We start from the raw sequence: 15,890 nt of genomic DNA, 5'->3' as shown, positions 1-15,890 counted from the left end.
CAAAATGCATCACCAAGTACTCAAAATGGCCTTCGGGCATATTAAATGCTGTTTTCCATTCATCGCCCTGCTTTATGCGCACAAGATTATACGCTCCTCGAAGATCTATCTTGGTGAACCAACTGGCCCCCCTAATCCGGGCAAACAGATCGGACAACAGTGGCAAGGGGTACTGAAATTTGACCGTGATTTTATTTAGAAGGCGATAATCTATACAGGGTCTCAGAGAACCATCCTTCTTGGCCACAAAAAAGAACCCCGCACCCAAAGGGGACGAGGACAGGCAAATATGCCCCTTCTCCAAAGACTCCTTTATATAACTCCGCATAGCGGCATGTTCTGGTACAGATAAATTAAAAAGTCATCCCTTAGGGAACTTACTACCAGGAATCAAATTTATAGCACAATCACAATCCCTATGAGGAGGTAGGGCACTGGACTTGGGCTCATCAAATACATCCTGGTAGTCCGACAAAAATTCAGGGACTTCAGAAGGAGTAGAATAAGCAATTGATACCAAAGGAGCATCGCCATGAATCCCCTGGCAACCCCAACTTGACACAGACATTGCTTTCCTATCCAGGACTGGATTATGAGCCTGAAGCCATGGCAGACCCAACACGACAACATCATGCAAATTATGTAGCACAAGAAAGCGAATCACCTCCTGATGTGCAGGAGCACTGCACATAGTCACTTGAGTCCAGTACTGAGGCTTATTCTTGGCCAATGGCGTAGCATCAATTCCCTTTAGTGGGATAGGGAATTGTAAAGGCTCCAAGATAAAACCACAGCGCCTGGCAAATGACAAATCCATCAAATTCAGGGCAGCACCTGAATCCACAAAAGCCATAACTGAGTAGGATGACAGAGAGCAAATCAAAGTAACAGACAAAATGAATTTAGGTTGTACAGTACCAACGGTGACAGACCTGGCGAACCTTTTTGTGCGCTTAGAACACTCTGAGATAACATGAGCAGAATCATCACAGTAAAAGCACAACCCATTCTGACGTCCGTGATTTTGCCATTCAATTCTGGTCAGAATCCTGTCACATTGCATAGGCTCAGGCTTCTGCTCAGAAAATACTGCCAGATGGTGCACAGGTTTGCGCTCCCGCAAACGCCGATCAATCTGAATGGCCAAAGACATTGACTCATTCAGACCTGCAGGCGTGGGGAACCCCACCATAACATCCTTAAGGGCTTCAGAAAGACCCTTTCTGAAAATAGCCGCCAGGGCGCACTCATTCCATTGAGTGAGCACAGACCACTTCCCAAACTTCTGACAGTAAACCTCTGCTTCATCCTGACCCTGAGAGAGAGCCAGCAAAATCTTTTCTGCCTGGTCTACTAAATTAGGTTCCTCATAAAGCAATCCAAGCGCCAGAAAAAATGCATCCACATTTAGCAATGCAGGATCTCCTGGCGCCAGAGAGAATGCCCAATCTTGAGGGTCACCACGTAACAAAGAAATAACAATTTTAACTTGCTGAACAGAGTCACCAGAGGAGCGAGGTCTCAGAGAAAGAAATAACTTGCAATTATTCTTAAAGTTCAAAAACCTAGATCTATCTCCGGAGAACAGCTCAGGAATTGGTATTTTAGGCTCTGACATAGGACTGCGGACTACATAATCCTGAATGCCCTGTACCCTTGCAGTGAGATGATCCACACTAGAAGACAGACTCTGAATGTCCATATCTGCAGCTGAATTCAGAACCACCCAGAGATTAAGGGGAGGAGAGAGGCTAAACACAGTGCAGAGGAAAAAAAAATGACCTCAGGACTACTCTTCTCCCTCTTCTGCTGCATTAACACTTTGTGGGCCTGCTGTACTGTTATGATCCGGTGATAGGATCACAAAACTGACCTGACCTGTAAACCAGAATATTAGGACAAGTTCTGGGGATGTGGAAGCTATACTGACCGCAATCCTGATCCTATCCACACACACTAAAGGCAGCCGTGGAGCGTTACCTAAAAAGCTAGACGCTTCTTCACAGCCTGAGAAACTGGCTGCCCCTAGAGAGAAAGCAAAGACCTCACTTACCTCAGAGAAATAACCCCAAAGTTTTAGACAGCCCCCCACAAATAATAACGGTGAGATAAGGGGAAAATACAAACGTAGAAATGAAACAGGTTTAGCAAATGAGGCCCGCTAACACTAGACAGACTGAAGATAGCTAGGAATCTGTGCGGTCAGTACAAAAACTATCAAAAACAAACCACGCAGAGAATACAAGAACCCCCACACCGACTCATGATGTGAGGGGCGCACTCTGCACCCCAGAACTAACCAGCAAGCGAAAAATCACATCAAAGCAAGCTGGACTGAACTCATCATATACTGAGAAACGTTTTCAAGGAAATAATGAGCAAAATGAACAAGCAAGACTTAGCTTCTCCAGTAGGAGACAGGTCACAAGGAAGATCCAGGAGTGATCAGAATCAGGACTGAATACAACGACAGCAGGCAACAAGTGAAGGTCCAGGTGAGTTAAATAGGAACAGCAAAGCAGGAAATGAAGCAGCTGAACCCAGCCACAGACCAGCCATATCGCTAAAGGCCACCAGAGGGAGCCCAAGAACAAACTCACACAGTACCACTCATGACCACAGGAGGGAGCCCGAGAACGGAATTCACAACATTGGCCCTCGTCAGTGCGAAGCATGAAAACTGATTTGGATAGGTGGGAGGCTCTATAGGGTGGCGCTATAGAGTTAAGTCCTCTTTTTCTCAGAAGAGGCAATTTGCATATTTATTTTGTAGTTCTTCCATTTAGCCCCACCTCTTCCATTGAGCTCCGCCTATGTCAGCATGTGTCCTGCGCACCTATCTGTAAGATTTGATACGCAGGCCATGCGAATGTTTGCAGATGACTCCATCCGCATGCGTTGTTTTGAAGCACAACAAAATACAAGATGTTGCATTCAGGGCAGTTTGGCTCAGCATCAAAACAATGCATGCAGAGGCATCCGCATAGATTAAAGGATGCATGCCGACGTAGGCGGAGATGAATGGAAGAGGTGCATCAGTGGGCGGGGCTTCATGAAGGAACTACCCAGCCCTCCGCAGCTCTGCCCTACGCAAGTGTGAAGCCAACCTAACATGGGAATGGTGACAGTTTTCTTGCATAGGATGTCATGCATTGAAATCTGCTCCAATAACACGGGTACCACGTTCACCAGACATCAACACAATTTCTATCCACTCCTCACATGTTAACTTCTGCGACATGTCAATGGCTGTAAACAAAGAGAAACTTGTAAATAACTCATGAAAGAATAAAGTTATGTTAAAACCAAGCAAACCATTGTTTTTTCTTGTGAAATTCTCAATAAGTTTCTCAATAAGTTTGATGTGTCACATGACCTCTTTCCATTGGAAAAACTAAAATTGGATCCAAAATGGCTGACTTCAAAATGGCCACCATGGTCATCACCCATCTTGAAAAGTTTTTGCCCTCCCATATATTAATGTGCCACAAACAGGAAGTTGACCATTCCCATTTTATTTAGGTGTATCCATACACATGGCCCACCCTGTATTACATAGTTATTAAGGTTGAAGGAAGACTTTAAGTCCATCTAGTTCAACCCATAGCCTAACCTAACATGCCCTAACATGATGATCCAGGGGAAGGCAAAAAAAACCCATGTGGTAAGAGTAAGCTCCACCATGGGGAAAAAATTCCTTCCCGACCCCACATACGGCAATCAGACTAGTTCCCTGGATCAACGCCTTATCAAGGAATCTAGTGTATATACCCTGTAACATTATACTTTTCCAGAAAGGCATCCAGTCCCCTCTTAAATTTAAGTAATGAATCACTCATTACAACATCATATGGCAGAGAGTTCCATAGTCTCACTGCTCTTACAGTAAAGAATCTGCGTCTGTTATTATGCTTAAACCTTTTTTCCTCCAGATGTAGAGGATGCCCCCTTGTCCCTGTCACCGGTCTACGATTAAAAAGATCATCAGAAAGGTCTTTGTACTGTCCCCTCATATATTTATACATTAACATAAGATCACCCCTTAGCCTTCGTTTTTCCAAACTAAATAGCCCCAAGTGTAATAACCTATCTTGGTATTGCAGACCCCCCAGTCCTCTAATAACCTTGGTCGCTCTTCTCTGCACCCGCTCTAGTTCAGCTATGTCTTTCTTGTACACCGGAGACCAGAACTGTGCACAGTATTCTAAGTGTGGTCGCACTAGTGACTTGTATAGAGGTAAAATAATGTTCTCCTCATGAGCATCTGTGCCTCTTTTAATGCATCCCATTATTTTATTTGCCTTTGTAGCAGCTGCCTGACACTGGCCACTGAATATGAGTTTGTCATCCACCCATACACCCAGGTCCTTTTCATTGACAGTTTTACCCAGAGTTTTAGAATTAAGCACATAGTTATACATCTTATTACTTCTAACCAATTGCATGACCTTACATTTATCCCCATTAAAGTTCATTTGCCATTTATCAGCCCAAGCTTCTAGTTTACATAAATCATCCTGCAATATAAAATTGTCCTCCTCTGTATTGATTACCCTGCAGAGTTTAGTGTTATCTGCAAATATTGAAATTCTACTCTGAATGCCCCCTACAAGGTCATTAATAAATATGTTAAAAAGAAGAGGGCCCAATACTGACCCCTGTGGTACCCCACTACTAACCGCGACCCAGTCCGAGTGTGCTCCATTAATAACCACCCTTTGTTTCCTATCCCTGAGCCAGCTCTCAACCCACTTGCACATATTTTCCCCTATCCCCATTATTCTCATTTTATGTATCAACCTTTTGTGTGGCACCGTAACAAAAGCTTTTGAAAAGTCCATATACACTACATCCACTGGGCTCCCTTTGTCCAGTCCGGAACTTACCTCTTCATAGAAGCTGATCAAATTAGTCTGACATGAACGGTCCCTAGTAAACCCGTGCTGATACTGGGTCATGAGGTTCTTCCTCTTCAGATACTCCAGTATAGCATCCCTTAGAATGCCCTCCAGGATTTTACCCACAGTAGAGGTTAAGCTTACTGGGCTATAATTTCCGAGTTCAGTTTTTGTCCCCTTTTTGAATATTGGCACCACATTTGCTATACGCCAGTCCTGTGGTACAGACCCTGTTATTATAGACTCTTTAAAGATTAAAAATAATGGTCTATCAATGACTGTACTTAATTCCTGCAGTACTCGGGGGTGTATCCCATGCGGGCCCGGAGATTTGTCAATTTTTGTGATTTTTAGACGCCGCCGTACTTCCTGCTGGGTTAAACAGGTAACATTTAATTGGGAATTTTTATCACTAGTCATATTGGCTGCCATGGGATTTTCTTTTGTAAATACTGATGAAAAAAAGTCATTTAGCATATTGGCTTTTTCCTCATCCTCATCCACCATTTCACCCAGACTATTTTTAAGGGGGCCAACACTATCATTTTTTTAGTTTCTTACTATTTATGTAGTTAAAGAATATTTTGGGGTTATTTTTGCTCTCTCTGGCAATGAGTCTCTCTGTCTCAATCTTTGCTACCTTGATTTGTAGGCTATTGTATACTTTTTATGTCAGTTCATGACTTTTTAATGTTTTTAATGTATTCTGATTTTGTGTAGTACCAATAAAACAATATTGTATTTCAAGGTGATTCCTGTGCATAGGGCATGTTTTTCTCTTCCTTTTTGGATTATAATATAACAAATTATTAATAATATAACATTTAGAACTTAATATATTTCATCAGTTCAGTTTGGCTCTTGCTGTGCCATAACAGCATAAAAGAAAAAACAATATTAAAATTATTCTAAAATATGCCACACAAAACATATCTTTAAACAAGCATTGGTTAATATAAGTTTTTGACAGACACCCATATGCAGCAAAACAGAAAATACTTCAAAATACTACTTAAATTGTGAAATGTGAATTACTTTAATTGCCTCCCCAAAGAATGTTGCATCGGATATTCTATTGATATGTACTGCACTGACACATGCCACATTGTTTAGGGATAACGTATGCTGAAAAAATGCATTGTGTCACACATTATATACAGTATGAGACACAAATGAAATATTTTTTTCTTCATTTTCATTTGTCAGTGATTTTTTTGACTCCTAGTTAGTAAGATAGTAGTGCAAAACCTCCAATCGTTCCACTTTAAATGCATTTTAGGCAGAATAGAACCAATAGGAATAATATTTTAAAGTTAGATACTGAACATTCAGAAGCATCCATCATCACAAAAATTTGCCAAGTCTCATACAAGATAATAAAAAACCTGAGTATCTCGAACGGACCCAAAACAATTATGAAGTGATGGGAATTTTGAAGACAAAATTGTAGAGATGGAGCAGAGAGCTGTTTACTTCGTAATAGGATGATGATACAAGATGTTAAGAGTTACTGAGTTTTATCTGCTCACTGACCTGCAAAGTCACATCAAGAGAAGAGGGTGTTTATACTTTATATATATATATATATATATACTATATGGTGGCCCGATTCTAACGCATCGGGTATTCTAGAATATGTATGCGTAGTGTATAGCACAGCCCATGTAGTATATTGCACAGCCATGCAGTACATTGCACAGCCCACACAGTACATTGTGCAGCCAACGCAGTACATTGCGCAGCCAATGCAGTACATTACGCAGCCAACGCAGTACATTGCGCAGCCCACGTAGTATATTGCGTTGCCCACGCAGTACATTGCGCAGCCCACGTTGAAAATTGCGCAGCCCACGTAGTACACTGCACAGGCCACGCAGTACATTGCACAGCCCACGTAGTATATTGCGCAGCCAGCGCAGTACATTGCGCAGCCCACGTAGTACATTGCGCAGCCCACGCAGTACATTGCGCAGCCAACGCAGTACATTGCGCAGCCAACGCAGTACATTGCGCAGCCAACGCAGTACATTGTGCAGCCCACGTAGTACATTGCGCAGCCCACGCAGTACATTGCGCAGCCCACATTGTACATTGCTCAGCTCACGTAGTAAATTGCGCAGCACACGTAGTATATTGCGCAGCCAACGCAGTACATTGCGCAGTCCACATTGTATATTGCACAGCCCATTGCGCAGCCCATGTAGTACATTGCGCAGCCCACATAGTATATTGCGCAGCCCACGTAGTATATTGCACAGCCCACGTAGTATATTGCGCAGCCCACATAGTATATTGCGCAGCCCATGTAGTATATTGCGCAGGCCACATTTTATATTGCGCAGGCCACGATGTATATTGCGCAGGCCACATTGTATATTGCGCAGCCCATGTTGTATATTGCGCAGCCCATGTAGTATATTGTGCAGTCCATGTAGTATATTGCGCAGCCCACATTGTATAGTCACATAGTATATACTGTAGCACAGCCCATGTAGTGTATTGCCCAGCCCATGTAGTATATTGCCCAGCCACTGTTGTGAATTTGTTTTTTGGCTCCCTCTAGTGGTTACTAGTGATTTGACTCTGGGTATGTCAGTCATCCCTTGTATGCTCACCTGGGCCGTTAGTTCAGGGGTGTGTTGTGAAATTGGATTTTGGGCTCCCCCGGTGGCCACTGGTGGAATTGAACTGGTGTGCATCATCCCCTCTGTTCACCTGTTTCCATCAGGATGTGGGAGTCGCTATTTAACCTTGCTCCTCTGTCACTTCCATGCCGGTCATCATTGTAATCAGAAGCCTTTCTGTGCATGTTCCTGCTGCTAGACAACTCCCAGCTAAGTTGGACTTTAGTCCTCGTTTGTTTTACATTTTGTTCCAGTTCACAGCTGTAGTTTCGTTTCTGTGTCTGGAAAGCTCTTGTGATCTGAAATTGCCACTCTGATGTTATGAGTTAATACTAGAGTCTTAAAGTAATTTCAGGATGGTATTTTGATAGGGTTTTCAGCTGACCATGAAAGTGCCCTTTCTGTCTTCCTGCTATCTAGTAAGCGGACCTCAATTTTGCTAAACCTATTTTCATACTACGTTTGTCATTTCATCTAAAATCACCGCCAATATATGTGGGGGCCTCTGTCTGCCTATCGGGGAAATTTCTCTAGAGGTGAGCCAGGACTATATTTTCCTCTGCCAGGATTGGTTAGTCCTCCGGCCGGCGCTGGGCGTCTAGGGATAAAAAACGTAGGCAACGCTACCTGGCTACTGTTAGTTGTGCGGCAGGTTTAGTTCATGGTCAGTTTAGTTTCCATCCTTCCAAGAGCTAGTACTTATGTTTGCTGGGCTATGTTCTCTTGCCATTGAGAACCATAACAGTTTGACCGGCCCAAAAAGGGTTAAATTAATTGACAGAGAAAGGAGAGAAAAGAGAAGTCTGCTGAAGATTTTTTTTTTTTATTTCCCTTCCCTTCAGTTCTGAGTGTGCTTGTAATTGAATCTCTTGCAAGTCTGCCTATATTGCAGCCTTTCTCTCTCTCTCTCTCCTTCTTATCCTGGAATGGCTCTGTGTTCACCTGTTTAAAATGGATATTCAGAGTTTAGCTGCAGGTTTGAATAATCTCACCACGAAAGTTCAAAATTTACAAGATTTTGTTGTTCATGTTCCTATATCTGAACCTAGAATTCCTTTGCCTGAATTTTTCTCGGGGAATAGATCTTGCTTTCAAAATTTCAAAAATAATTGCAAGTTGTTTTTGTCCCTGAAATCTCGCTCTGCTGGAGATCCTGCTCAGCAGGTCAGGATTGTGATTTCCTTGCTCCGGGGCGACCCTCAGGATTGGGCTTTTGCATTGGCTCCAGGGGATCCTGCGTTGCTCAATGTGGATGCGTTTTTTCTGGCCTTGGGGTTGCTTTATGAGGAACCTCAGTTAGAGCTTCAGGCGGAAAAGGCCTTGATGTCCCTATCTCAGGGGCAAGACGAAGCTGAAATATACTGCCAGAAATTCCGTAAATGGGCTGTGCTTACTCAGTGGAATGAGTGCGCCCTGGCGGCGAATTTCAGAGAGGGTCTCTCTGATGCCATTAAGGATGTTATGGTGGGGTTCCCTGTGCCTGCGGGTCTGAATGAGTCCATGACAATGGCTATCCAGATCGATAGGCGTCTGCGGGAGCGCAAACCTGTGCACCATTTGGCGGTGTCTACTGAGAAGACGCCAGAGAATATGCAATGTGATAGAATTCTGTCCAGAAGTGAACGGCAGAATTTAAGACGAAAAAATGGGTTGTGCTTCTATTGCGGTGATTCAACTCATGTTATATCAGCATGCTCTAAGCGTACTAAGAAGCTTGATAGGTCTGTTTCAATTGGCACTTTACAGTCTAAGTTTATTCTATCTGTAACCCTGATTTGTTCTTTATCATCTATTACCGCGGATGCCTATGTCGACTCTGGCGCCGCTTTGAGTCTTATGGATTGGTCCTTTGCCAAACGCTGTGGGTATGATTTGGAGCCTCTCGAAACTCCTATACCCCTGAAGGGGATTGACTCCACCCCATTGGCTAGTAATAAACCACAATACTGGACACAAGTAACTATGCGGATAAATCCGGATCATCAGGAGATTATTCGCTTTCTTGTGCTGTATAACCTACATGATGTGCTGGTGCTTGGATTGCCATGGCTGCAATCTCATAACCCAGTCCTTGACTGGAAAGCTATGTCTGTGTTAAGCTGGGGTTGTAAGGGGACGCATGGGGACGTACCTGTGGTTTCCATTTCATCATCTATTCCCTCTGAGATTCCTGAATTCTTGACTGAATATCGTGACGTTTTTGAAGAACCTAAGCTTGGTTCATTACCTCCGCACCGGGAGTGCGATTGTGCCATAGATTTGATTCCGGGTAGTAAATACCCTAAGGGTCGTTTATTTAATCTGTCTGTGCCTGAACATGCTGCTATGCGAGAATATATAAAGGAGTCCTTGGAAAAGGGACATATTCGTCCTTCGTCATCTCCCTTAGGAGCCGGTTTTTTCTTTGTGGCTAAGAAAGATGGCTCTTTGAGACCGTGTATTGATTATCGGCTTTTGAATAAAATCACGGTTAAATATCAATATCCGTTGCCACTGCTGACTGATTTGTTTGCTCGCATAGAGGGGGCCAAGTGGTTCTCTAAGATAGATCTCCGTGGGGCGTATAATTTGGTGCGAATTAAGCAGGGGGATGAGTGGAAGACCGCATTTAATACGCCCGAGGGCCACTTTGAGTATTTGGTGATGCCTTTTGGTCTTTCAAATGCCCCTTCAGTCTTTCAGTCCTTTATGCATGACATTTTCCGTGATTATTTGGATAAATTTTTGATTGTGTATCTGGATGATATTTTGATTTTTTCGGATGACTGGGACTCTCATGTCCAGCAGGTCAGGAGGGTTTTTCAGGTTTTGCGGTCTAATTCCTTGTGTGTGAAGGGTTCTAAGTGCGTTTTTGGGGTTCAAAAGATTTCCTTTTTGGGATATATTTTTTCCCCCTCTTCCATCGAGATGGATCCTGTCAAGGTTCAGGCTATTTGTGATTGGACGCAACCCTCTTCTCTTAAGAGTCTTCAGAAATTTTTGGGCTTTGCTAACTTTTATCGTCGATTTATTGCTGGTTTTTCTGATGTTGTTAAACCATTGACTGATCTGACTAAGAAGGGTGCTGATGTTGCTGATTGGTCCCCTGCTGCTGTGGAGGCCTTTCGGGAGCTTAAGCGCCACTTTTCTTCCGCCCCTGTGTTGCGTCAGCCTGATGTTGCTCTTCCTTTTCAGGTTGAGGTCGACGCTTCTGAAATCGGAGCTGGGGCAGTTTTGTCGCAGAGAAGTTCCGATTGTTCCGTGATGAGACCTTGTGCCTTTTTCTCGCGTAAATTTTCGCCCGCCGAGCGGAATTATGATGTTGGGAATCGGGAGCTTTTGGCCATGAAGTGGGCTTTTGAGGAGTGGCGTCATTGGCTTGAGGGGGCTAGACATCAGGTGGTGGTATTGACTGACCACAAAAATCTAATTTATCTTGAGTCCGCCAGACGCCTGAATCCTAGACAGGCGCGCTGGTCGTTGTTTTTCTCTCGGTTTAATTTTGTGGTGTCCTACCTGCCGGGTTCTAAGAATGTTAAGGCGGATGCCCTTTCTAGGAGTTTTGAGCCTGACTCCCCTGGTAACTCTGAACCTACAGGTATCCTTAAGGATGGAGTGATATTGTCTGCCGTTTCTCCAGACCTGCGGCGGGCCTTGCAGGAGTTTCAGGCGGATAGACCTGATCGTTGCCCACCTGGTAGACTGTTTGTTCCTGATGATTGGACCAGTAAAGTCATTTCTGAGGTTCATTCTTCTGCGTTGACAGGTCATCCTGGAATCTTTGGTACCAGGGATTTGGTGGCAAGGTCCTTCTGGTGGCCTTCCCTGTCTCGAGATGTGCGAGGCTTTGTGCAGTCTTGTGACGTTTGTGCTCGGGCCAAGCCTTGTTGTTCTCGGGCTAGTGGATTGTTGTTGCCCTTGCCTATCCCGAAGAGGCCCTGGACGCACATCTCGATGGATTTTATTTCGGATCTTCCTGTTTCTCAGAAGATGTCTGTCATCTGGGTGGTGTGTGACCGTTTCTCTAAGATGGTCCATTTGGTTCCCCTGCCTAAGTTGCCTTCTTCTTCCGAGTTGGTTCCTCTGTTTTTTCAAAATGTGGTCCGTTTGCATGGTATTCCAGAGAATATCGTTTCTGACAGAGGAACCCAATTCGTGTCTAGATTTTGGCGAGCATTCTGTGCTAGGATGGGCATAGATTTGTCTTTCTCATCTGCTTTCCATCCTCAGACTAATGGTCAGACCGAGCGGATGAATCAGACCTTGGAGACATATTTGAGGTGTTTTGTGTCTGCAGATCAGGATGATTGGGTTGCTTTTTTGCCTTTAGCGGAGTTTGCCCTCAATAATCGGGCCAGCTCTGCCACCTTGGTGTCTCCTTTTTTCTGTAATTCGGGGTTTCATCCTCGATTTTCTTCTGGTCAGGTGGAATCTTCGGATTGTCCTGGAGTGGATGCTGTGGTGGAGAGGTTGCATCAGATTTGGGGGCAGGTAGTGGACAATTTGAAGTTGTCCCAGGAGAAGACTCAGCTTTTTGCCAACCGCCGGCATCGGGTTGGTCCTCGGCTTTGTGTTGGGGACTTGGTGTGGTTGTCTTCTCGTTTTGTCCCTATGAGGGTTTCTTCTCCTAAGTTTAAGCCTCGGTTCATCGGCCCGTACAAGATATTGGAGATTCTTAACCCTGTGTCCTTCCGTTTGGACCTCCCTGCATCTTTTTCTATTCATAATGTTTTTCATCGGTCATTGTTGCGCAGGTATGAGGTACCGGTTGTGCCTTCCGTTGAGCCTCCTGCTCCGGTGTTGGTTGAGGGCGAGTTGGAGTACGTTGTGGAAAAAATCTTGGACTCCCGTGTTTCCAGACGGAAACTCCAGTATCTGGTCAAATGGAAGGGATACGGTCAGGAGGATAATTCTTGGGTGACTGCCTCTGATGTTCATGCCTCCGATCTGGTCCGTGCCTTTCATAGGGCTCATCCTGATCGCCCTGGTGGTTCTGGTGAGGGTTCGGTGCCCCCTCCTTGAGGGGGGGTACTGTTGTGAAATTGGATTTTGGGCTCCCCCGGTGGCCACTGGTGGAATTGAACTGGTGTGCATCATCCCCTCTGTTCACCTGTTTCCATCAGGATGTGGGAGTCGCTATTTAACCTTGCTCCTCTGTCACTTCCATGCCGGTCATCATTGTAATCAGAAGCCTTTCTGTGCATGTTCCTGCTGCTAGACAACTCCCAGCTAAGTTGGACTTTAGTCCTCGTTTGTTTTGCATTTTGTTCCAGTTCACAGCTGTAGTTTCGTTTCTGTGTCTGGAAAGCTCTTGTGATCTGAAATTGCCACTCTGATGTTATGAGTTAATACTAGAGTCTTAAAGTAATTTCAGGATGGTATTTTGATAGGGTTTTCAGCTGACCATGAAAGTGCCCTTTCTGTCTTCCTGCTATCTAGTAAGCGGACCTCAATTTTGCTAAACCTATTTTCATACTACGTTTGTCATTTCATCTAAAATCACCGCCAATATATGTGGGGGCCTCTGTCTGCCTATCGGGGAAATTTCTCTAGAGGTGAGCCAGGACTATATTTTCCTCTGCCAGGATTGGTTTGTCCTCCGGCCGGCGCTGGGCGTCTAGGGATAAAAAACGTAGGCAACGCTACCTGGCTACTGTTAGTTGTGCGGCAGGTTTAGTTCATGGTCAGTTTAGTTTCCATCCTTCCAAGAGCTAGTACTTATGTTTGCTGGGCTATGTTCTCTTGCCATTGAGAACCATAACAGGGGTGTTGCTATATAAGCTCCCTGGACCTTCAGTTCAATGCCTGGCAACGTTGTAATCAGAGCTAATCTGTTGTGCTCTTGTCTACTGATCCTGGTTCCTGCTAGATTAAGCTAAGTCTGCTTTCTTGCTTTTTGCTATTTGTTTTTGTTTGCATTTTTGTCCAGCTTGTACTTAATCTGTATCCTGTCCTTGCTGGAAGCTCTAGGGAGCTGGTGTTCTCCCCCCGGGCCGTTAGACGGTTCGGGGGTTCTTGAATTTCCAGCGTGGATGTTTGATAGGGTTTTTGTTGACCATATAAGTTATCTTACTACATTCTGCTATTAGTAAGCGGGCCTCTCTTTGCTAAACCTAGTTCATTTCTATGTTTGTCATTTCCTCTTACCTCACCGTTATTATTTGTGGGGGGCTTGTATCCTACTTTTGGGGTCCTTTCTCTGGAGGCAAGAGAGGTCTTTGTTTTCCTCTTCTAGGGGTAGTTAGTTCTCCGGCAGGCGCGAGACATCTAGCGACCAACGTAGGCATGTTCCCCGGCTACTTCTAGTGTTGGCGTTAGGAGTAGATATATGGTCAACCCAGTTACCACTGCCCTATGAGCTGGATTTTTGTACTTCGCAGACTTACCTATTTCTCTGAGACCCTCGCCATTGGGGTCATAACAGTTTGCCAGGCCAGTATTAAATGTTAAATGCATTGCAGAAGCGGGATTATAAGAAAAAAAATTCTGAGTTTTTTTTTTTTCCTCTCTCTCATTTTTTTTTTCTTTTCCCCTTTACCTCTGAGTGGCTCAAGCTTGCTGTAGACATGAATGTCCAGACCTTGATTACAAGTGTGGACCAGCTTGCTGCTCGTGTGCAGGGCATACAAGATTATGTTACCAGAAATCCTATGTCAGAACCTAAGATACCGATTCCTGAATTGTTTTTCGGAGACCGATTTAAGTTTAGAAATTTCAGGAATAATTGTAAATTATTTTTGTCCCTGAGACCCTGTTCATCTGGAGACTCCGCTCAGCAAGTGAAAATTGTTATTTCTTTTTTACGGGGCGACCCTCAGGATTGGGCCTTCTCGCTGGCGCCAGGAGATCCGGCATTGGCGGATATTGATGCGTTTTTTCTGGCGCTCGGTTTACTTTATGAGGAACCCAATCTTGAGATTCAGGCAGAAAAAGCCTTGCTGGCTATGTCTCAGGGCCAGGACGAGGCTGAAGTGTATTGCCAAAAATTTCGGAAATGGTCCGTGCTGACTCAGTGGAACGAGTGTGCACTGGCCGTAAATTTTAGAAATGGCCTTTCTGAAGCCATTAAGAATGTAATGGTGGGTTTCCCTATTCCCACAGGTCTAAATGATTCCATGGCCCTGGCTATTCAAATTGACCGGCGGTTGCGGGAGCGCAAAACCGCAAATTCCCTTATGGTGTTGTCTGAACAGGCACCTGATTTAAGGCAATGTGATAGAAAAACCGCAAATTCACCTATGGTGCTGTCTGAACAAACACCTGATTTAATGCAATGTGATAGAATCCTGACTAGAAATGAGCGGAAAATTCATAGACGCCAGAATGGCTTGTGTTACTACTGTGGTGATTCTACACATGTTATCTCAGCATGCTCTAAACGTCTAACTAAGGTTGTTAGTCCTGTCACCGTTGGTAATTTGCAACCTAAATTTATTATATCTGTAACTTTGATTTGTTCACTGTCATCTTATCCTGCCATGGCGTTTGTAGATTCAGGTGCTGCCCTGAGTCTTATGGATCTGTCATTTGCCAAGCGCTGTGGTTTTGTTCTTGAGCCATTAGAAAATCCTATCCCTCTTAGGGGTATTGATGCTACGCCGTTGGCAGAAAATAAACCGCAGTTTTGGACACAGGTTACCATGTGTATGACTCCTGAACATCGGGAGGTTATACGTTTTCTTGTTTTGCATAAAATGCATGATTTGGTTGTTTTGGGGTTGCCATGGTTGCAGACCCATAATCCAGTCTTGGATTGGAAGGCCATGTCAGTGTCAAGTTGGGGATGCCGTGGAAATCATGGGGATTCCCTGCCTGTGTCTATTGCTTCTTCTACGCCTTCGGAAGTTCCGGAGTATTTGTCTGATTATCAGGATGTTTTCAGCGAGTCCAGGTCCAGTGCACTGCCTCCTCATAGGGAGTGTGACTGCGCAATAGAGTTGATTCCAGGCAGTAAGTTTCCTAAGGGAAGATTATTTAACCTGTCGGTACCTGAACATACCGCTATGCGTTCATATATTAGAGAGTCTCTGGAGAAGGGGCATATCCGTCCTTCTTCTTCCCCTCTTGGTGCGGGATTCTTTTTTGTGGCCAAAAAGGACGGATCTTTGAGGCCTTGTATTGACTATCGGCTCTTAAATAAGATCACTGTCAAATTTCAGTATCCTTTGCCGCTGTTGTCAGACTTGTTTGCCCGGATTAAAAGTGCCAAGTGGTTCACCAAGATAGATCTTCGTGGTGCGTACAACCTTGTGCGCATTAAGCAAGGAGATGAATGGAAAACCGCATTCAATACGCCCGAAGGTCATTTTGAGTACTTGGTGATGCCTTTTGGGCTCTCTAATGCGCCTTCAGTTTTTCAGTCCTTTATGCATGACATTTTCCGGAAGTA

The sequence above is a fragment of the Ranitomeya variabilis genome, chromosome 1 (assembly GCF_051348905.1).
Source record: "Ranitomeya variabilis isolate aRanVar5 chromosome 1, aRanVar5.hap1, whole genome shotgun sequence".
In the NCBI taxonomy this organism is placed as follows: domain Eukaryota; kingdom Metazoa; phylum Chordata; class Amphibia; order Anura; family Dendrobatidae; genus Ranitomeya; species Ranitomeya variabilis.
Note: the sequence above shows the minus strand (reverse complement) of the source record.